Source organism: Alligator sinensis, unplaced genomic scaffold (assembly GCF_000455745.1).
Source record: "Alligator sinensis unplaced genomic scaffold, ASM45574v1 scaffold243_1, whole genome shotgun sequence".
NCBI lineage: Eukaryota > Metazoa > Chordata > Crocodylia > Alligatoridae > Alligator > Alligator sinensis.
In genome coordinates, this window is record NW_005841841.1 from 2834508 (window position 1) to 2858066 (window position 23559).

Consider the following 23559-nt stretch of genomic DNA (forward strand, 5'->3'; position numbering starts at 1 on the left):
ACCTCTCTGAAAACATCCCAGAATTCTGACATCAAGGCCCTTAGGTTATCCCACTGTTCTGGCCTCAGTTGTCCATCGATCCCTGGTCCACCTGGGGGTCCTGTCACCTCTGAAGGCTCCCTGGTTCCCTCGTCTTCTTCTAGTCCATCTGGCTCTCTCATCATCCACCCCTCCCATTGCCACCATTTCTGTAACAGATTGATGTGAGAAATCTGTTTCCTACAGGTGGTTTTTGTCCAGAGGACCTCATAGTTTACAGGTCCTGTGCGCTGAGTCACTTGGAACTGTCCTTGCCACCGTGACAATAGCTTGTGGGGGTTGCTGGGGCGTAGCACCAGCACTCAATCCCCTACCTGGAGCTCTTTTTCAGCGGTCTGCATGTCATAATGTTGTTTCTGTTTCTCCTGGCTTTGATTCAAATTCCTTTGAGCGATCTCTCGGGTCTTCTTCATTCTTTCCCGGAAGTCCGTCATGGCCTGTGGCTGAACCATGTCTCCTGCTCCTTGCTCCCATTATTTGCATATTACATCCAATAACCCCCGCGGGTGGTGGCCATCGACTAGTTCGAAAGGAGCATACCCAGTGGAGGTCTGGAGCGTCTCCCTGATGGAAAAAAGAAGGAGGGCTATCATTGCATCCCATCGTCGCAGGTCCTCCTGGATACAGGCCTGGATCATCCCCTTCGAGGTATGGTTAAAGCACTCTACTAGGCCGTCTGTCTAGGGATGGTAGATGGACGTTCGGAGCTACTTGATCTTCAAGGTATGGCATATTCCTTTCAGGATTTTGGACATAAAGTTCTTCCCGATTGGTAAGAATTTCATGGGGAATTCCGACCCACGCAACCCATTTCAGGAGGGCCCCTGCTATCACAGTGGCCATCACCGACCATAGGGGCACAGCCTCTGGGAAGCGAATGGCATAGTCAACAATTACCAAGATGAATTGGAACCCTGCATGGCTTCAAGGGAATGGCCCTGCCACATCGAAGGCAATTCGGTCGAAGGGTCTCCCTGCTAGGGGCAGGGGCATCAGCGAGGTCTTAGTGGGTTTCACCCCTCCCGTCTTCTGTCACTCAGGGCGCTCTGCGCAATACTTCTCCACCATCTTATAGATGCCAGGCCAGAAGACTTGCTGCTTCAGGCATGCTTCTGTCTTGTCCCACCCCAACTGTCCCGTCTATGGGGATTGTGTGCGCCATCCATAGCAGGACCTCCCAGTACCTTCAGGGAACCAAGATCTGTCACCTCTCCTCCCTGTCTTCCTTGTCCTCCACCTGATAGAGGATGCCCCCTCTTACCTTGAACCAAGCACTCTGCCCTGCTCTCTAAGGGTCCAACACCTCGCCCTCATTCTTGGCTAGCTGGGACTGCCAGACATTTTGGAACAGGGGTTCTTGCTTCTGTTCTTCCCGGAAGTATCCATCCCCTGTAATTTGCTCTACATCCAGGCTTCCTCCTTCTTCTTCCTCCGGGGCTCTTAAGCAAACAGCCCCCAGGTCCTTTTCCTCCTTATCTCCTCTCTTTGCTAGGACCCAGGTGACCACCTCTTGCAGGTGTGGCCAGTCAACCCCAAGGAGCATAGGACAGGGAAGTGTCTTGGCTAGGCCTACAGCAATTTCTTCCACGCAGTCCAACACCGTGAGCTGGATGCGCCAACGTTCATAGGTGTACGAGGCCCCACGGATGCAGATCATGCTCACCAGGCTCTCAGGGCTCCCCAGGTGGGGCGGGAAAAGGTTGGCTCATATCATTGACTGTGAGCAGCCGGTATCAACGATGGCAGGGATGATGGTGTCCCCCACCCTGACCTTGACCACCGACTTGTTCTGGCTTTGTTCTGGTCTTGTGTCAGCCAAAGCTGCAATCCATCTTTTCATCGTGTGAGTTGTCTATGGGCACCTCGGCTTGGGACCTTCATGGGCAAAATTGGGATACGTGCCCTTTCTCCCTGCATCTGTAGCACACTATCTCCCTGGGGTCCCAGGCCCGGGGTTCCCAACCGGGGTTTTGGGCATTCTCACCCCTCCTTGTCTGGCTGGTCCCCACCTGGTGGGAACCCGTCACCACACCCCCTGGCCACTCCTTCCTAGGGGCATCTCCCTCTCCCTCAATGGTGGCATAGTCCTCGGCTAGCCACAGAGCTTCCTCCATTGTCTTGGGTTGGTGGCGTTGAACCCAATGCTGGGTGTTACTGCCAAGGTGAGTCAGGAATTGCTCCAATACTATAAGATCCGCTACCTCATGGATTGTTCTGGTCTCAGGCTGCAGCCACCGATCTACTAGATCCCTGAGCGTCTGGGCTAGCAGGCGGGGGCAGACCCCTTCTGCCCCTTTCCGAGCCTGAAACTTCTGATGATACATTTCTGGGGAGATCTCCAGTCAATACAATATGGCCTCTTTCACCTTCCGATAATCCCTGGCCTTGGTCCTGGTGAGAGCCCAGTATGCTACTTGTGCTGGGCCAATGAGAAGAGGGCCTATCTGTACCGTGCAGCTGATGGGGTTCCACTTTGCAGCTGTGGTCGTTCTCTTGAAGGCCTCCAATTGGCTTCCACACCATCTTCTGGGGACATCCAGGGGAACCTGGCCCCTTCCCCTTCTTTTCCCAGCAACATTTGTTGGGCTTCAATTTTTTTGCTTAGATCCTGCTGGCGAGAGAATAGCTGGATCCGAGCTTCTGCTGCTTGTGTGCGTATCCTAATGATTTCCTCTAGCTGGGCTTGCTGTCCCTGCAGGAGGCGTAGGGTGATACTGTGTGTCTGCTGCCAATTAGTCAGGACTTGTGCGTCCATAGACTCCATGGTTCCTCGGGTCTCCTAGGCTTCCTGGCCAATGCATCAATTTTTGTGAGAGGTGGAGGTGGGTCTAACTTGGTCTCCCTCTGAACTTGCCTGCCACTACTTGGATCAAAAAGAAGATATATTCAGTGTTAGTTTTGGGGTGAGAAAACACCACATACCACTCAGGTGATGAGCTCACACGGTGCAAGTTTTATTCCCCAGCAGGAGGTTACAGGGTTGTCCTTGCCTCGCTAATTACCTCATTAGTGAGGGAACATTGGCATAGCTGATAAGGGGAACGCGGGGATCCCAGGCATCCCGGATACTTTAGGCTACTCTGTATCACTACATCTTTTCCGATAATTCATTCATTAGTGGGACACGTTTTCCATGCCTCCACAGGTCCTGGACTGGGAGCTGCCCCGATGCTCCCTTTCTACTGGATGGTAGACCCTGCTCAGTTCATAACCGTCCCGGTGGGGCAGATCGCCGAGAACTGCTTTCTCCGCTCACATGCCGTCTTAGAGCACTCTCACTCCGAGTTCCCCTCGGTGTGCCAATTCCCTGGCTTTTCCCTGTGCTCACCAGATCGGCTGTGGGTCTCAGGTGAGTATTCTGCCTTCTCGTCAGCCGCCGTACCTTCCTGGGACCTGTGGTCTCGGAGTTCTTCGGGGTTGCAGATCAGGGTCTCTCTCTCTTTCTCCTTTCCTTCTTCTGTAGCTCGTCCTCCTTCCTCCTGTGCCCAAAGGCAAGTCATGTTCATTTGCTGCCATGTTTATACCAGCCACGGTGGGCTGATTACCCTGGCCCTCCTTCGGTGTGACATTCCCTTCACCTGTGTAAGGTGTTCTCCCTAGTTACCCGCTCCTGTGGCTACTTCAGTAATGGGGCTCCTGCCTGAGCCTCTGTTACAATCACCATTACTATCCAGCTACAACTGTGCATGTCAGATTAGTCACAGTCCTCTCATTAAAAGAAAGAAAGAAAGACGTGCGCATATTGTGAAAGGGTGGAGACAGGTCCCTGACATGGCTGATTAAGTTATGCATTTAAGCCACATCCAATTCTTCAAATCTGGTTTGCCACATTTTAAAAAAATATTATCCAAGCTGAAAATATGGATTCTATTAACAGCAAGAATAGAAGTGCCACAGTTTAAGTAAAATGATTTTGGCAAAATAACCCTTATACTTTGTGAGTAATTTTGTTTCAGCTTGGGGCTTCTAGGAATATTAAAGTTAGACAGCAAGTGCTGTGGACAAAACCATCCAGATTTTTTAAGTATTTGGGTGTCTAAGAGGCTAGTGTAACTTTAAGTATCTGGCCCAAGTTTCCTGTGAAAAGGCTGCAACCTTTGAGACAATTTCTCTGTATTAGATATATAGTTCCCCCTACTGTTTTGAAAAGACATTTTAGATGCAGTGCCGAAGTAAACTTAGAAACCATGTCAGCTGACCAGAATGCCACACTAATGACAACATTATTAGCTACTAACAAAGTACGTGAAAGATCAGAAGATAGTAATCTTTTTTTCCTATCTGTTCAAAACTATTAAAGGCTTTATATTCTACGGTAAAATAGTAAATAAGTATCATGATGGGATCCTGTAGCTGAACATCTATAATTTATTAAGAGTACAAAATACATTAACTTAAAGAAGGGAGCCAGCATGACTATAGGTCAGTCTGAAGGGATTGTGGCACAACTTACATTCAAAGCGATGCTTTTCAGATACCAGTAGTCAGCACTTGTCTATGTCAGGCACCTAAAACCAAGTACAATTGAGTACCAATGATTGTTTGCAGCTGTTTAGGGACAAAAGATTAAAGTGCTCATTGTCCACGTCTACTAGCTATGAGAGATGTAAAATAGAAAATGAAAAGCAAGGGTTAGAGCAGGGATGGGCAATTATTTGGGCCACAGTGCCACTTGGGGGGTTTTGGTAAGCTGTTGTGGGCCACCCCCCACCCCTCCCTGCCATGGCCCACAACATCTCATCAAAACTCCCTGGCTTTGCCCAGGGGCCTGGCCTCTTGCAGTAAGTGCCGGGCAATCCTGAGGTCCCCATGGAAACCTGCTTGGGACCTTCAGAGGCAATGCATGCTTGGCCAGGTGGATGGGCTGGGGCCATGGGTGGGCAGGAAGTGGCATCCAAGAGTGGGCCTGGCAGGCAGGGCCAGGGTTGGGATTGGGATCGTGGGGTGGTGACAGCCCAGGGCGAGGGTCCAGGGCACAGCCACAATCCATTCCTTGCATGTGCTTGCCTGCAGAACTGGCGCCTGTTGCAGTGATATGCGGGCAGTGGATTGTGACTCTGCCCTGGCCCCTGGCCCCGCACTGTCACTACCCTGTGAACCCAATCCTGGCCCTAGCCCCACCCCTGCCCGCCTGTCCTGCTACCAGATGCTGCTCCTCGTCTGCCTGTGGCCTCATCCCATCTGCCTGGCTGAGCACACCTTGCCCGTGTGGGTCCCGGGCTGGTCTCCGTGGAGACCCCACCTACCTGTGATGTCCAGTGGCCCTGGCAGTGGGTGCGGGGCAGATGAGGTGGGGTGCCCAGGCAGCAGGGCTGGGTCTGGCGGCAGCGGTAGTGGAGACTGGTAGTGGCAGCTGAAAGGAGGCTGCCAGGAGGCAAGTCTGGTTGCCCTGCCTCCCCAGACCTGCTGCATGCCGGGGGGTGGCAGGACCAGCCATGTGCACCACAGCCCAGGCTGTCCCCCACATTTGCCCTGGGTGGGGCTGAGGGACCTGCTGCAGGCTGGATAAAATTCCTTGATGGGCCAGATTCCCTGGGTAGAGTAACAGCCACTGCATATCTAGATGAGCAAAATCCAGTCCATCTAGTTCCACAGGTTATAAAATTCAGCTGAAATCTCACCCATTTAAAATTTAAGATCTGGTATCTCGCTTTTCCTGAGTAAAGAAGTCACCACAAACTCGGGGCGATGAAGTGTTCACAGTGACATCTCTTCTGCCTCTGTCTGCCTACAAGTTGAAAAGGCGGAGTTTGATCACTTTATCCAAAACAAACATTTGGGCCTTGATTCTGCAAAGCACTTACAGATGTGTTTAAATCCAACCTCTGTATAGCAAAGTGCTTAAGTACAGGCTTACGTGTGTTTCTAACTTGGCACTTTGTTTCCTAACTACTTCCCTAAAGGTAAGAGCTATACTTAGATGGCTCTTTGCACTAAGTGCAGTCCTTAAAGAATAGGTAAGAGACAGGACCCCTGGAACAGGCCAGGGGGAAACTGAGTGCAGTGAATGCCAGCAGCAGGAGATCCTCGTGGAGCGGGCTTTTACTGGCTGTATCTACATAAGACGCTGACTGCACAGTAGCTTGTTACTGGCACAAAGCAGGAAGCGTGACACAACGCTACCGAGCAGTAGTACAAGCTACTGCGTAGTCAGCATCACCTAAAAGCCATTTGGCGACACTACTGCGCCATAACTCTGGTTACTGCACAGTTGTTTAGTACTTGTATAAACTTACTAAATGACTGCGCAGTAACAACTGCACAGTCAGTGTCTCATGTAGATGCGGCCTATGATGGGAAGAGGAGAGCTGTGAAATGGCAGGGCCTGCATATTTGTGGGCAGTTTTTGTGCATACTATGGTTGAATTTTTCACTTTGTAATTATCCCATATATATTGGCAATGTTCACAGGCTGCTCAAAAACCAGAAGCCAGACCAAAAAACCCCTTCCCTCTCCTCAGAGCAAAATTGACACTGCTTCCAAAATCAGGGTGGATTCTTTATCCATTCTCTTGATTTTCAAGGGCAATGCCATTTGGTGGGGTTCTGACTGAATAGCTTAGCCCATCACATAACTTTCATTACTGTTTTGCTATTGGCCATGACCAGCCCTAGTTCTTCACTGCTGCCCACTCTTTGCCAGCTTCTGAAACACCTTCCTCTGCACCTCCTGGCTCCAGCTCAAGCTTAGCTTCATGAGAACTGAATATCTCTTATCCCCAAAGCTCGATCCTCTTCCTTCATTGTCTATGATGGTTGGCAAAACCTCTATACTTCTTGTTCAACAGGCTTACCACCTCAATGCGATTTTTTTCTCTTCTCTCTCTTCCTCCTCACAAACTAACGTCAAATGGGATTTTCAAAAGTGCCCAAGTGACTTAGAAGCACAAGTCTCATTGAAAGTTTTGAGGGTTTTGTGTCCTAACCTAAATCACTTAGGTGCTTTTGGAAGCCAGCCAATGTCATTATAGCTTAACAGCTTTAACTTGCTAGTCTGTCTGCCTAATAGAAAACGCACAAACACTGCCTTTGAACTCAGGATTTCATACAGCCCTGAATGTCGGGCCTCTATTTAATAATTTCTGCTGTGTCTAGAAACTTAATTCTTTCAACTATAGCCACAAACAACTTTGATTATTTGTAGAAAAGTTTGAAAAGCTTTGAGTGAATTTATTACTCACGAAAAGTGCCAGATTGACAGCCATAACCACTTGTCATCTATTTATCCTCAGAGTTGGACAGCACAGGCACCAGCAGTACAAATTTCCCTGTAATGTCCTTCAGCTTATATCTTAAAAGGCACTCCAGCGGCCTAACAGCATGAGGATGTTGGCATTCCCTGTGCACTTGGCTACCTGTTCAGTGTCTGCTATGTTTGCAAGCACCTTGTATTTACACACGGGATAAAATATGAAATTAGAAGCTATCCATTGTGAAACAGAAATCACATAATTAACATTTACCTCAAACTCCACACACTTATGGGTTGCAGTAAATGCTATATGTGCAAGCTGGCCTTTGGCATTTCCTGATTCAGGAGTGCTTAGCACAGCATCTTTGCCACTCAGTAGTGTCATTTAGTCCGATGTTCCTGTGATGCATCCTTATTTCTCACAGTTGGCTGATGAAGGGTAGCCCAGGAGACCATGGCTGCATACTCCCCCTTTGGCAAAACAGGCTTTTTTCAAAGCCAATTGCAGCCAACTGAAACTCTTTTACGGACTTTGGATCAAGCCCTGTGTGGGTCCCTGAAGTCCCAGAGAGGAGACTTCCCTAAGAAATCAGTAGTTGCAGTGAGTACTGTAAAAATCACAGCTCCTGTGATTTAGATGCAGAAGCAAGGAGTGAGAAGCTAAACTTTAGGTACCCATATTTGCAACGTTGTCTGTCATGGTTATTAAGTGCATAAAGAGAAATTGAGTCGCACAGGAGCTGTGTAACAGGATACAGAATAAGAGAGCTGCGGCAGTGTGTTTAAGGTCTTTGCTGCTGCATTTCACTGCAGACTATGTATCACAGCGAAGAACTCAGGCTTCCTCTGGAAGTGTTCTCCTTGCATGCCAGCACTTCAACACCTGCTGTTTGTTTTGCACTAGGTACCTGGAATGTTACTCAGCAGTCAAACGGGTGAAAAAATAACCTCCAGAAACCCAACATGCAGCAACAAGCAATGCACAGAAATGCACAGATGTGCAGTGACATTTAAAAAACATGCACTGATTTGTTAGGAATATGCAAAGAGCATATGAAGTGCTTGAAGTTCCTGTTCCCATGGCTGAGACTATTTTATTTCTTTTATGTGCATTGACTTACAAAAATAAGCATCCCCCTTTGGGTGCTGCCAGTGTGGATACAGCTGGGGTTTTTTTTGTGAAATGAAATGTAGTCTGTGCGGGGGACTTATTTCTTTGTCAATAATTAAACAGCAGTGCACTTGTTGATGAAGCACTGCATGTTGGTATGGAGATCAGTCAGCCTTGACCACAAGAGACTAAATCACTATACTATTGTCTACATTGTGGATTTTATTTTGCAATAAACTTTCTACTTTTTCTGACCCTCCTTAACTCCACCAGCAATGGACTGAAAACTCTGGTGTGCGTGAGACAGCTGACCACTCCCTGAATTTTTTGATCAGTCCCATTTTTAGCAAGGTTAGATAACAGGGCACTTTAAAAAATACCCGAAGCAGCTCATCTCCACTCCAGTTCTCAGAACTAGGGTATAACTGTATGACTGTTAGCAGTGGCGGGGAATTTCTGCAAAATGCCTTTAGTGCAGACAAAGCCTCAAGGTGCAGAATTTCAGTCAGAATTTCAGATTTGCATTTCCCTAGAACAGTGCCATGTCTGAAGCATAATAATGAAGGCAGCAAAATAATAGTAATACTCTAATACTTAAGAAGCACATTGCCTCCCCAGAATGGATGCAGCCATTAGGGATAGATAGAGATGGACCACCAGAGCAAGAGAGAATTGTGGTAATGGGCAGAAGAGAAACTTTGATCAAAGGCCACTGCAACAAATTCCCTAGCTTACAAAGGGAAATCAAGGACTTTTAACGTCCACAAAGGTCTGCTTAATGGGATAAAGTCTTGCCTAAAGGAACAGCCCACTGTAATCTGCACCGAACACCACTTATTTGCCTAAGAACGGTGATAAGCCATGAGTTGGCCCAGGGACAGGGGGTGAGATTGTTTGTCCAAACTAAAAGAGAAATGTTTCTAGGGATTTGTGAGTGGACATATGAGTGGGAACCTCATGGTTCCTTTTAGCATCCTGTTTCCTACCGTGGCACCTTGAGAGAAACCCCTAGGAATCTGGAGAGCCAGGTGTGCGGGAGGGAGGTGGTGGTGCCAGAAGGAGTAGGGGACATGTAGCTAGAGAGCTGTGTATTGACTCCCTGAGCCTTCAGTGGTAAACCTGTTGTAAAGTTAATGCATCAGGGGAAATCCTCTATTGAAGGGAATTTCCAAGAGCAGCAGCAGCTGGTGAGTGAAGCCTTGGCAGTTTCAGAGCCACACTGCAAGGAAGGGAAAATGGGGCTGAGAATACCAAAGCAGGTACACAGGGTTTATATTCTGAGTGGGGAGATCTACCTGTTTTGGGGGATGCTACCTCCCCACAGGAAAAAATAAGGAAGGATGGGGGGGTGCTTCCTTTGGGCACCTTCTCTTTTCTGTAGAGACCTCTCCTATGGTTTTTCCAATGCCTGATATGGCCCTTGATCCTTAAGAAATCCCCTCCATTTTCTTCTTTTTTTCCCCACTATTATGTCTCTCTATCATGTTGATTCTTGGTATTTGACAAAAGCGCTACAGGCACTAAAGCACAGCACGAGACCCAGCAGGGATAAGGGAGTTGCTTTCAGTTCCCTGAAGCAGACGGATATGCTGTAATGTCTGACTACGGCTCAGAGCCATCTCCAGAATGATGAAGAGTCAGAGCCACTTCTGATTAAGGCAGGTGGAGGGTATCCCTCCCACCCCCTTGGCTTTTTTTTTGTGCTTGCTTTCTGTTTGTCCTTTTCTTTATATATATTAACATGTTCAGTATCACAGCCACAATTACAATTATTTATATAAAGACATGCAACACTACTGACTATGCTGCAAGATTGTCGTAGCTTAACTTCTCTCTTCATTTCATGAAACTTTTCACTTGGAAAGACTGCCCCCCATGGAAGGATGGGTCTGACCACCGGGATATATTTCTACCATGGATTTTATTCTTGTTACTGATGGCTTTGTCTGAGCAAGAAAGTGTTGAATGGCAGTGCTGTGCTGACAACCTCTCTGAGTGGAGAAGCACCATCTGCCAGAAGAGTGTGAAGCAGGTCTCCAAACAAAATGTATCTACACCAGGGCTCTTGCCAACATAGTTAAGAAATTCTCTGGTTGGATTTCTTCCACAACCCTAACCCCCATCATTATGCTGATGAAATGTCAAAGGAGGCCATTGTTTTTTTCCCCCCTCTTTTTTTTCTTAGCTTTGCTCCTCTGTTGCTACTGTCTTCCCCAGCCATTTACTTAGTCCCATTGTGTTATATGTAATTTGCTCAATAAATATGAAGGAAGGATGTGAAGATTCTTCTTTTTTTTCCCCATGGAGTCATTTGCCTCCAACAAGTGAGGCACAGAGTCTGCATGCCTACTGGCACATTTGAGGGGATGCAGTAAACAAAGGGGCCAGACCAGCAGGAGCAGGACTTGGGAACTGGGAGCTTGAGGAGGCTGGGCCAGAAAGACAGAGAGGGGGATGCTGGAGCTGGAGATTGATCAAATGGAAAGGGCCTTCGGGGAAGGCAGATTAGGATAATGAGGAGCAAAAGTGGTGGGGGCTGGGCAGCAGAGGGAAGACATGAAAGCAGCCATTTCATTATCTAGTATTTCAGGCTGATTTTGAATTCTGACTCGAGCAAAATATCAAGATTTGTCTACACAGTAGTTCTTATGTGGGCATTTTCCTCCTTTTATTCCTGTCCATCAGCTCAGCAGCAAGAATGGGGCCTCAAGAAGTTGTTAGGCCTTCACTTGTTGGGTTTCATTGGTTGAGTAAACACCGTGTTCAACCACAACCAAAGGCATAACCAACACTTTCTCCACCTTGGGTGGTTGCACTGGCCATTCTTTTATTTCTCCCCTCCAAATTGGCACCTCGGACTGGTGCCCCAATTGCCTACCGCCAGTTTTGTGTCAGCTCACTCTTTGGCTACAACAGATGGAGTCCTGAGACAGTCTCCCATGGGCAACTGGTGCCTCCTGAGTGTGGGGGGCACCAGATCACCAACTGGGAGGGGATGGGTGGTGCCCCAGCAGTCAATCGCCGAGACAGCAGCGAAACCAGAAGTGTACTTCTGGCGGCACTTCCGGTTTCAAGGCTGGTGCTTCCAGGGGGTGCATGGCCGATCTTAGGGGGTGCATGTGTGCCCATGTGCACCCCCTACGCATCGCCAATGCAGTCTCTCATCAAAGTATGACATCAACTCTGGGTTGCTTAGCTTTCAATCCACAGTTCACACCACTAATAATATTTTTCATGCTACAAATTATTAAACCAGCACAGAGAAGTCCAATTACTTGCTCAAGTAAACCTTTGAGTCAGTCTACACTTATAGAACCATAGAGAAGTAGGTCTGGAAGGGACCTCTGGAGGTCATCTAGTCCATGCCTGAGGCAGGATCAGCCCTATCCAAACCATCCTGTACAAATCCACTGTCTAATCCAGTAGCAAAACTATACAATCACAAGACCTAACACCCTAACCTGCCACAGGGAAGAAAGGGGGACCATGGCAGAAAATGTCCTGCTGCTGTAAAGGTTGTTAATATATGCTCGAAAGAGCCCAGGAAGAAGGCCATGTCCCCTGCTACAGAGGAAGGCGAAAATCCCCACAGAATGTACCTGTCTAACCATTGGGTAAATTTATTTCCTGACCTTTAATATGGTGAATGGTCTGATACCCTGAGCAGGGGGGCGAGACTCTCTAGCCAGGAACCTCTGGGTTTAAGTCACATCAGGAACACAAGCACACTAGTCACAGTCTCCAGCCTTGCCTGCAGCCAACACAAATGGTTTTGAGGAAAGCTTAAAAAAAAAGCCAACCCCCCTCACATATAGTAGCAGGAGAGGGGAAAAATTGCCTCCTGGCCCCACGTTGCAACCAGCAAAGCCCAGAAGCATGGGGAATGCCCATACTAGAGCATAGGCATAGCTACACCAAGATCATTCCTGACCAGCGACTGTCCAACCTCTTACTGAACACCTCCAGTGATGGAGAAGCCACAGCTTCCCTAGGCAGTCTGTTCTACCACCTCACTGTTGTAACAGCAAAGAAGTCTTTTTTTCTGACAGCCAATCTAAACCTACTTTGCTGCAACTTCAAGCCATTTGTCCATGTCCTACTCTCTGCAGCACAAGAAAGAAAGTGCTTTCCCTCCAGTTTATGGCAGCCCTTCAGGTATTTGAAGACTGCTATCATGTCCCCTTTTAAATGCCTTTTCCACAAGCTGACAATCCTGTTTCCTTTAACCTCTCCCTATATGACTGGCCTTCCAAGCTCTTTATCATTTTTGTCAGCTGCCTCTGGACCCTCTCTAACTTCTCCATGTCCTTTTTAAAATGGGGAGCCCAAAACTGCATGTGACACTAGATGAGGCACCATCACCTCCTGTGTCTTGCATTTAGTAGTCTGAACTCTAACCAGTGTCTTACTCTGTCTGTGAAAGAAATTATGTGTTTTAGCTCCAGCTAGACAACTTAGAAAGATCAGAAAGTTTTAAGAGAATTATGATGGATTCTCTACAGATGCACATTTTAAATATCCCAAGAGATCTGGATATTTTCTCCCACTGATTACAAGGTAGGGTAGAAAGAATAGCTATAGCAGCATAATTGTAAATTTGAGGTCTGTGTGGCCCTCGGCTACCAGACAGCAGGGGCAAGTCAACACCACCTCCATGTTGTGTCCATGCCCAACCCACTATCTTCCACTGTGCACACACCAAACCCATAAGGAGGTCTGCAAACATAGATCCTAAGAGCAGCATTGATATATGCTTAGAGCTGCTCTAAAACAGCTACATTTCCTTGCTTTGGAGAGCAGAACAGGAGAAACTGGGTGAGACGTGCTTCACAGCACTGCTCCTGAACAGGGCATGGAGGGGTGCAGACATGCCTCTGGTGTCCATACATCCTTTGCAGCAATCATTTTGCCAGCAGCCTGAAAGCCCTGTTGCTCATCTCTCCTCTAACCATTTGTGTAGCTGGCTCAATCTCAGATAGGCAAGACTATTGCTGGAAGAAGCCTGCATTTGTCTTACTAGGTGACATATGAAACCCACCTCAGGAACACCAAGGGCCAGATTTTATTCCATCCAGTAATTCTTTAAATGGCATCTAAGTCTAAGTGTGATCCTATTCCACTCTGGGCGCATCTACACGTGCATTTAAGCACAACTAAATTTAATGCGCGTTAAGCTAATGCACATTAAGGAATTTTTGCCAGGTGTCTACACATGCAGAGACTTGGCTCTAAAGTTAGTGTCAAGTCCCTGCAGTCCTGCCATGTGCCCCTAGTGGCTGGGCAGACCCGGCACTAAAGATAGTGCCAGGTCACATCTACACATGCATTAATGCACTCTAACTAATCGTGCCTAAATTTGATATCTACCTTTGCACAATTAGGTGCATTAAGTGCAATTATCTTAATTTTACCATTTTTAATGTTCATTAGAGGTGTGCACATGTAGATGTGCACCCATAATGTGCATTAAAGTAGGCTATTGTGCATTAATGCATCTTGTGTAGACCCACCCCTTGAGTCCCTGAACAACTGGTAATACAAATGGTGGGTGGGTCTTCCACCTCTTCTTTCTCCTTTTTTGTTACTCAGTCTTCAGGGTCAGGTGATGGTATGTTATTAAACCAGAGAGAGAACTAAATTTACACAGACTTGAGCAAGGTGGAACAGAACCACATTTAGATACCTGAATGAATGTAGACAACCAATAGGTGGAAGAGAACCTGGCCCTTAGAACTGACGTTGATGCATGCGATAGGACTAGATTCCGACTGGTTTGTGTCTTTCTAGTGGAACAATGTGCTCTTAAACCTGTTTTAACTGGTTAGAAGGGAATTCTTCTTGCATAGAAGAACTCCCAATGGTATCTATGTCACCTATTTCCTGGCCTCTGGTGGACATGGTGTGGCTAGAGAAAAGAGGCTGTGGTCATGACACCACTGTGCCCAGCTATTCCTTAGCTGCTGAACAAATATGTTCACAGCTGCTGCAACTCTAATGGACTAATCAGCTTCCTGCAGGCTACTCTGGGTCATGCAGGAGACAAGCTGCACAGCCTTGGGATCTGGAAGAACATAAAAGTGGCATCGCTCCTTTGGCCAGACTGGAAACTGCAATTTGAGGCTGTGCAGGTAAGAGATGAATAACACAAAGTGGGTATAATCCTTGGGGCATTTGTTTACAGAACTAGACACAAGGTCTTGTTACACAGAGCAGCAGCCGGGACATAACACACAGTGACTTAGGCAGAAACCCTGAGTCAGACATCCAGCATAATGCCTACCCAGCGGATTGTTGCAGCCTAGTCAAGGTGCAGCTCTTGCTCTTCAAGGGCTCTCACTGATCCCCACTCCAAATTATCTCCTGCAGCTTCTCTCCAAGAGCTATATGCTGTCTTGGATTAAACTGTGAATGCACAGCCCTCGCTTCTGCCCAGCTCCTGAGACTGCAAACTCATGTTCTGGAGACAGTGTGTCTGGGCATCTCCCTTCCCTGTGGGGAGCTACTTGCAACACAAAACCTCATTAACGCTTTCCTGCATGAGGAGACGAATGAGTGAAATGCTCTCAGTCTCCTTAACAAGTCTCTGAGCGAGGTGATTGCATCAACGACTCTTAATGGCAACCCATTACAGAGGTTTTACACATGCTGGTATCCTCACCTGTACTTGTGCTCTTGACACTTAGCTAGAGCCCATCCAGAAAAATCTGGCTAAAATGCGTAGTACCAGCCCTGATACATGACACAGAAAGGAGTGAAAAGGCTGTCTTCCTTTTAGCAGTTTTAAGCACTCACAAAGATCACTGATGTGTAAGGCAGGCTCGAAGATACAGAAGTGATTCACAGGGTGAGCAATCTGTAAGCTACTGTGGTACACGTATCTGCCTTTGAGCATCATCAGTTACATCGAGGTTTGCCAATGCTGCTTGCTTTCACAGAGTGCAGGAGTAGCAAGGCCTTTATTTTGATCCTTATACTCTGTGTGATTTTTTTTTAAAAGTGCTTTAGGATAGGGCTCTTAACATGAAAATGATCTGTGCTGTTTCTCATAGCGAAACATTGTTAACTCCTGGGCCCTAAGTGCCCCAAATGTAAAAGTTACAAGCAAAAGCATTAGTCACAAAACTCCAAAGCATTCCTCCTTCTCCAACCATTCTGTCTCCCTGTGTCTGGTTGCTATCAGGCATAAGTCTCACTATGCTTGTATCACCATGAGGTCGTCTTTGTAATTCAGGAGTGCCTGGAATTCCCATCAAGTATCAGGGCACTATTGTGTTTGGTGCTTTAGAGCAGCGCTCCCCAAACTTTGGATACTGGGGGCACATTTTCTTCTGGATTAAAACTGGCAGCACACTTCACTGTTACACTGGAAAAGAAGTGTGTTTATGTGTGTGTGTATTTCAAAACTTATATTCCATTCCCCTGCCAGAGAAAATCATACCAGTGTTGACATGTAGGCTTAAAAATGATGCCATATACATCATTCTTTAAGCAAAGTATCAGACTCTATACTGGTGGGTCTCAACCTTTTTAGTCTCAAGATTCCACCCCTCCCTCCCCAACTTTTATGAATTTCACAGCACCTTGATTGAAAACCACTGAGATAAGTCTAAATGCAGAAAAGGTATAGGGGTGTAGGTTGTAGCCATGTTGGCCTAGGATAAGGTTCTTTGGGCGAATCTGATATATTTTATTAGACCAACTTAAATAGTTGGAAAATATTTTTAGCAAGCTTTAGGGTTTAAAAACCCTTCATTATGCTGGTGAAGTTTCAGAAGTTGGTGTGTGCTCTTCCTGGATGGAATGAAAAGTAAAGAAGCCAGAGGCTGGGCTGGTATGCATGCAAGACAGGCATGGAGCAGGGCCTTGCAGCTGAAAAAGGTTGAAAATCACTGCTCTGGCTGATGCAGGATCTAACACTGCTGTGCCCTGCTCTTTCCACAGTCTGTCCCTCTCCTGACCCCTGGCCTGCATCTGTGGGGGGCAGGAGCAACCCCCACTGGTGAGGCTGCTCCTGCAGGGTCACAAACACCATCATCCACCTCTGCGAGTCCCAGGAACATGGAAAGGAGTGGAGGGGTTGAGCTGGACTGCAAAGCATAGCTCCATCTGTGCGTCTACCTGCTGGCCTGATTGCAGCAGAGGGCAGTGCTGGGAGCGTGGGGAAGGGTGGTACAAGGGCTGCCTGCTGATGGGAGAAGGGTGGGAGTAGCTGCAAGAGTAGCTGGGTCAGGTGCAGGGTGCTGGACAGGGGGAGGAGAGCACTTCCCTGCTCCCTCACACAGGGTGATGGCATGGCACATTCTCATTGTTCTTGCCCATGCTAGTCTGCTGTAGGCTGCCTTTGGGAATCACTGCTTTAGAGATCCCCTTTAGCATGGCCATTAACACAGACCCCTCCCACACATGCCTTTAACTGACACGAGATGTAATACTTTGACTATTCCCCACCCCAGCAGTTGTACACTGAATGCTAAAACCCGCACCTAAGCAGCACTGTACCTAGACTCCTGACAGCCTTGGGCAAACTTTTAGTATCAGGTCCCCCTTTACCAGAGTTAATGATAATAATCATTTTAAAATTAACTTTTTGAGGCCCCCTTTCTGTCTGGGCTCTGGGCAGCTGCCCAGCTCGCCCATGCCTGCACCTAAGAATAGAATCATAGAAAATGAGGGTTGGAAGAGACCTCAGGGGATCATCTAGTCCAACCCCCTGCTCAAAGCAGGGCCATCCCAACTAGATCACCCCAGCCAAGGCTTTGTCTTAAAACCCTCCAAGGATGGAGATTCCACCACCTCTCTGGGTAACCTGTTCCAGTGTTTTACTACCCTCCTGGTGAGAAAGCTTTTCCTAATATCAAACCTAAACTTCTCCTTGCTGCAACTTGAGACCATTGCTTCTTGTTGTCTTCTGCCATCTCTTTGAAGCCAGCCGTCAGGTAGTGGAAGGCTGCTATTAAATTCCCCCACCCCCAGTAACACCAACTCTCATGAGCAAATCACAAGACTCCTGATTTCCAAGTCAAATGAACTCTGACTCATGATCTCCTGATAGAGAGATCAAATCTCAGGATTTTTTCTTCTGGCTTGTGTAGAGAGCACCAAGCTGGTAAGCCTGTGGTGAATTTGCTCTGCTCTAGGCTCTCAAGGCTGATGCCACAAAAAATGTCAAATACCAGATGCAAGCGGGTTAAGGAGGTTCCAGTCTCTTCAGGTTTCTGAACCAAATGCCTGCCTTGAGACTAGCTGCTTAGTTGTTCTTAGAAGTGGCCTATGGTTTATTTTGTCCCCTGTGAGATCCTTCTCTCTCAGGACGTATGAAAATGAGCCCCAGAAGGCAGCAGTGTGATGCATTGGCTCCATTGATGGGTAGAGTAACTAAGGCATGCAGCAGGGAAGCAACTGCCTAAACTCCCACAGGAAACCAGTAGCAGAACTGGGAATAGAGCCCAGTAGAACTGGTTCTGATTCCTCTTCCAGCAGGAAGTTCACTGGCCACAATCCCCCCCCACCCTTAAAAAATAGCATCTCATGATTTACATTCCAAATCTCTTGATTTTTAAGAGCTTGTCTCAAGATTTTTGATATGGTGGGGCTGGCAATACTGCCCCCTCAGGCTTCTCTTTTCCAAACTAATATGCCTAGTTCCCTCAGTCTCCCTCACGTCATGTGCCCCAGACTCCTGACTATTTTCATTGCCCTCTGCTGGACTCTCTCCAATTTTTCCACATCCTTTCTGTAGTAGGGGACACAAAACTGGACACAGTACTCCCAATGTGGTCTCACCAGTGCTGTCTTGCTACCTTACAACTTGTTACTGATGCAGTTCTCATGTGTGGGGTCTTACTTCTCCTCCTGTCATACCATGGCATTGGAAGCTTTAACCCCCCTGTGGCCTGTAACCCCCAGGCTAACATAGGCTATCGGCCAGGTACAGATGTTACACTTTTACCAGTATAAGTGATTGGAAACAGGCCTAAACTTGTAACAGAACAGAAGTTTGACACACAAAACCGGTCTATACCTGCAACAGAACAGAAGTTTGGTACACATACACTGGTTTAAAAATGATGGAACCGGATCTAAGATTTGCACCCCCCAAATCAAAGGGTGAATGCGTGCTCTGTTCGCTGCCAATCTAAACTGTGCTGCTTCCAGAAAACCATGTAACTTAGACTAATTTTACCTTGGCCTTTTTGAATGTGTGCACCTAGCCTGTATGACAGACTGTATATCTTAGATTGTGTTCACATACACCAGATATATACCATGTAGCTACCACATGTAGGTTCCTGTATATTCTTACAACTCTATAAAACCATGTAACTGTGGAATCAGAAAAAATATATGCCTTAAACTTTGATTATTTTAGTTATAAGATGACATAACCGCTTTGTAGAGAATTGCTGGCTCTGTATAGTAGAACAGATAAGAGAAAGTGTTTGTTCTTTGTAACTCCTCTGCAACTGCTTCGCTCACCGCGGCCTTGAAGATAGCAAAAAAGTATGTACAAATCTGATTTCCAGGTGCAAGAAGGAGGTTTGTGAACTAACCTCGCCTCCCCTATTAGTTCCCATCCTGATTACAGCAAAGAAATAATGAAGTAATATTATAGCCGCTTTTCATGCTGATTTCACTATATGATCACGTGAGTTGTAAGCAACTGTTAAAAAGTATATAAGCCTCCTGATTTTGCTCTTGGGGGGGACCCCTTCCAAGTGCTTGGGAAATCCATGTCACTTTGGAGTCCCCCCTACAGCTGTAGTTTCTTTTGAATAAAAGCTTCTGCTGACCTGACCCAAAAGTATGCTGTGTGTGTTTCCACGACATAAGTAACCATGATTTTTAACATTTCCCCTGGTGTCAAGCAGTGGGGCAATTAAACTATTAAAGCCCATGGGACTATTTATGGGTGAAAGAACCATGCCCATTGGCAGGTATTTCCAAGATCAGATTCTGAGCTTTATGCGGTGACAATCTCTACCTTGGACTTTTCTAATGCTGAGCACATTGCTGGCACCTAAATAATAATAAAAATAAGTGATGACAATTATTAATCTATCTGAACAAGTAGATAGCAGTGCTGATGGGTGAGTTTGAAGAACGGCTGAGAGAATCTCTATAGTTCGTTTAGGATTAATTTTCTGTGTGTGGGGGAGGGATCATCAATAATGAACATCAGTGACTGAAGAAAGATACTCTGGGGATGAGAGGTTCTTGGCATGGTCAGATAAAATGATCCTCTCCTGGAAACATTCACTGCAGGGACGGTCTTGGCCTAAAACCCATTTAATTTTGGGAGCGTTCAGATCCAGATTCAAAGTTGTGGTTCTGATTCCCATGGGGTTCCAGCACATGACTTCAGTAGAAAATAATACTCAAACATGCCTTAAAAGCCTAAAGAACGAACCCAGCATGCAGGGGGGTTAAAATCATCAGGGAAAAATATGAGCTTTGCAAGCTCAGCTGTCCAACATTAAGTTTTGAAAGCTGCGAAACATCAAAAAGTCCAACTCTCGCTAGCCTCACACTTGCAGCAGTCTGCTCCTTACTGCTCAGAAACAAAAACAAAAGAATCCCCACCTCTGATTTAGAATTAAATTAAGATTTACTTTTGTAAGAAGCGGCGCTTTTCACTGACTGCTTTGTGTTATGCCTCCAGGCTTTGCAGACCCCTATCGCTAGCTGTGTGAGAGACAACGCCATACAACCAGAGAAGAGCTGCAGGAACTGAAACCAGTTCTATGATTTATAGCACTAATAAGGCTCAACTGCCATTTCTTGCGGTTTCCTCCCAAGTTGTCTTTGATAATTTCTACTTGTACAGTGTGCATGGCTGCTGTTGCTGCTGCTAAGGTTCAGTTGTCAGGTAACTGGCTGCACTGTTTTACTGGCGTTGCCCTCTCTGGTTTCATCTACTTTATTGAACATCTATGTCTTGTTGGTGCCTAAAAGCCACCTTGGGGATTCCTTGTGCCTGCTGGTGTTCAAACAGTGACTGGTGCGCGTGTGTGCGCGCGCACACACACACACACACACACACACTTAAAGCACACAGTTTCTTAACATTAGCATTTTCCTCCAGATTTCTCTCTGGTGCCCTTCCACTGTGCAACTCCTGGGGTGGGGATGCCAGCATAGATCAGCCACCAGTGATTTTACCTGTGAGCCTTCTAACTCCAGCTCAGAGCAAGTCTATAGACTGGGGCTGGGGTCCAGCCTTTACGCAACTGGAGCTGAGTAGTGAAAAGGATAGAGGTGCAACAAAAATTGAGCCAGTTGACTTTGAGGCTCTGAGGAGAGAAAAACCTTCGAACATAAAGCCAACATTGCTTAGAGTTTCATAAATAATAGTATTGGGGGGAGGGGATCAGTGAGTTTCCAGTGAATTTTGCAAGGGAAGTGCTGTCACCTGAAGTGGTGTTCATTGGCTACAGCAAGGTTCAGAGATTATGAGTTATTTGACTTATCTCTGGGATAGGTGGTTTTACAGTACTTTTAAAAACTGCTTGCTTTCTTTCTTGGTAAACTCAGCAACTTTGGGAAAGTCTATGAAAGTGGCCTAAATCTCACCTAAGGTTACTGGGCAGTCTTTGCTGAGGCAGCAGAAGCTCTCTGGTAATTTGCCTGATAGTTTATACATGGAGAATGCTAACAGCAATGTGACGGGCCTGGACGTACACCAGAGTCAATCATACCACAGTGCGGAGCGGACAAACAATCAGTTACACTGGCATGCCTGCCATAGCAGGTGCCATTAGAGTACCTCACCATCAGGTGCCAGGGGACAGGTGAGAGCCTGCTTGCACTGGACAAATATCTAGCCCCAGACAACTGCAGATACAGAGCACCTACAATGGTCTAAATGACACAGGTGCATTTTTGCTACTGTATTTTCCCCACAGTAACACTACACCAGATCCTAATACAGTACCTTAGAGGAGGGTTATACATAATGGGTCCGCTCCTTTTTCACACTAGTGTAAAAGCAGTTTACACTGGTAAATATGTCATGTACCCAAGCCTGAAAAGGCAAGGAAGAAAGTTTGACACATTCAGCAAATGGTGCATCTTCAAAATAAGCTTACGACTTTCTTTTCAGGAGTGACTGTGGTGTAAGTATTGTACCTCAGTAAGGCTAAAAACAGAGATTAATTTCTCCAGGGACAAAGCTTTTTATTCTGCAATCCTACAGATTCTACAATGCAAGCCCATTGTCCCACTTTAAGTACATGTGAAGTACTGTACTTGTAAAGTACCAAGATAACACTCACCCCCCTCCCTAACCCCAAGTTTGGGCTAATTCCAATTAGTTGCCATTTCCCTGCATGTATAAATGACCTGTTTTGATGCAAGTCAAAGCCCAGGACAATCAGACATGAAAGAGATCCAATGGGTTCATCACCATATGCAGAGGCATGTATTTTCTGTGGCAGAAATAGCAGCAACACAAATTTGTGCCACTGCTTTTTGCCTCTGTGCACACCCCTGCACATTGTGGGCTTGCTGCGTGGCAAAATGCTCTGCTTCGAGGAAACTGCTGTTTTCCTGGTCCTTCTGGCTCCCAGAGTGCTAGAGGAGGTAGGGGGCACCTAAAGCAACAGAGATGCTTTGGCCAGCAGCCAGATCATCTCCCAGGAGGACTCAGCCTCCAGTTGCTCTGGTGTCTCCTGGAGTGTGCACTGTGCTATTTTTTTTGCTGCAACTTTTTTTGGTACTGGGGGTTCCCAGTATCAAATTTTGGTGCCGCACTGCAAATCTGCAGTGCAGTGAATGGTTGCACATGCTCTGCATGCAGCCTGTGGCGCTTCAAACAACTTAGAGGTGCCACAAACTGCACACGTATGATCACCTGGATGCACCCTAAGAGTCTGCTGCTGCTTCTGATATGTGAGTAGTTTTTACCTGATAGGTTGTGCATGTTCAATGCCCAGTAAAACCAGAGCAAACCAGCTGTTTGGAGTGATTCTCACAGCCAGGTAACAGGTTCAATAATATCTATGGTGCTTAGTCTTAATGAAGCCTCACAACATTATGGTGAAGTAGTTGGGTAATTTTCATTGTCTCCCTTTTTGCAGAAGGGGACATAAAGGACACGGTAAAGTAACTTGCCCAAGGCTGAACAGAAAGTCAGTGGCAGAGCTAGAAGTACAACTCAGGGCATCCTGACTTGTACTGAGACCACCGAGGAGTCTTGTAACTGCAGCAGGCTTCCCTTCCCAAAATGAGCCTTATGGCCGTGTCCAGACTAGTGCAGGCATGTGGTGTGTGGTGTCACAGACCTGTGTGTGGTACCACACATGGCACGTGCAGGCATTCCTCGCACTGCTACCTTGCAGCACCAGGGGTTTTTTTGACCCCAGATCTCAGGATAAAAAAAAAGTGCCTTAAAAAAGCAGGGTGGTGCACGTGGCAGCAGTGTGAGCTACAGAAAACCGGATCCTGGCCTGCTGGAGGCATGCTCCTGCTCCTGGCCAGGCTCCCAGCTGCAGGAGCACAGTGGCTACAGCTCCCTGAGACCCCCAGGACCCCAGGTAAGGCTGCTGGGGCCGGTACAGTTGCTGGCCCCAGCCTCTCCTACCGCACCCAGGGTAACTTGCCACATGTCAAGGGGTGCTGACACTGGCGTTCCCTAGGGACAAGTAGCAGTGGCACAAGGTGTGCCAGGGAAACAAACATCCATGCTTGTGTGGATGCTGCCTATAAATCAGGAGAAAGAGCATCTCAGTCTGGTCCATTGCCCATATTTGAGGAGAGAGAGATTTCCTCTTAATGGTATTACCGCCAGAGTTTTGGGTACAGCTGGGCAAGAGGAGGATTAGCTAAAAACTTGCAGTGTATTAAAAAAAATCTGAACATATTCCTGTTTTAAAGATGTTGAACTAATTTAGCATTTTTTTCATAATCTTTTATATGATAATTAAAAATATAAACTTTTAATTTTATTCTTCAGCCCACCTTTTCTTTTTATCTCCTTCTTATTTTGCCACTGCAAAAGGAGAAAAAGTGGGAAAAGACTGAAGACATGGTGGAAAAAAGCAGAACCCACCTCTAAAAAACAACATACAGAGCCTCATATGTCTTGCTTTCTGTAGAGAGAGAAAAAAAAGGCAAATTTCCCAAAGTGAAAAAAGACCATGTACTAACAAAAGAGAATAGTAAAATAGCTTTATAACTTGAACAATTTCAACCATCTCTAGTTCTGAGTGTCTTCCTAAAG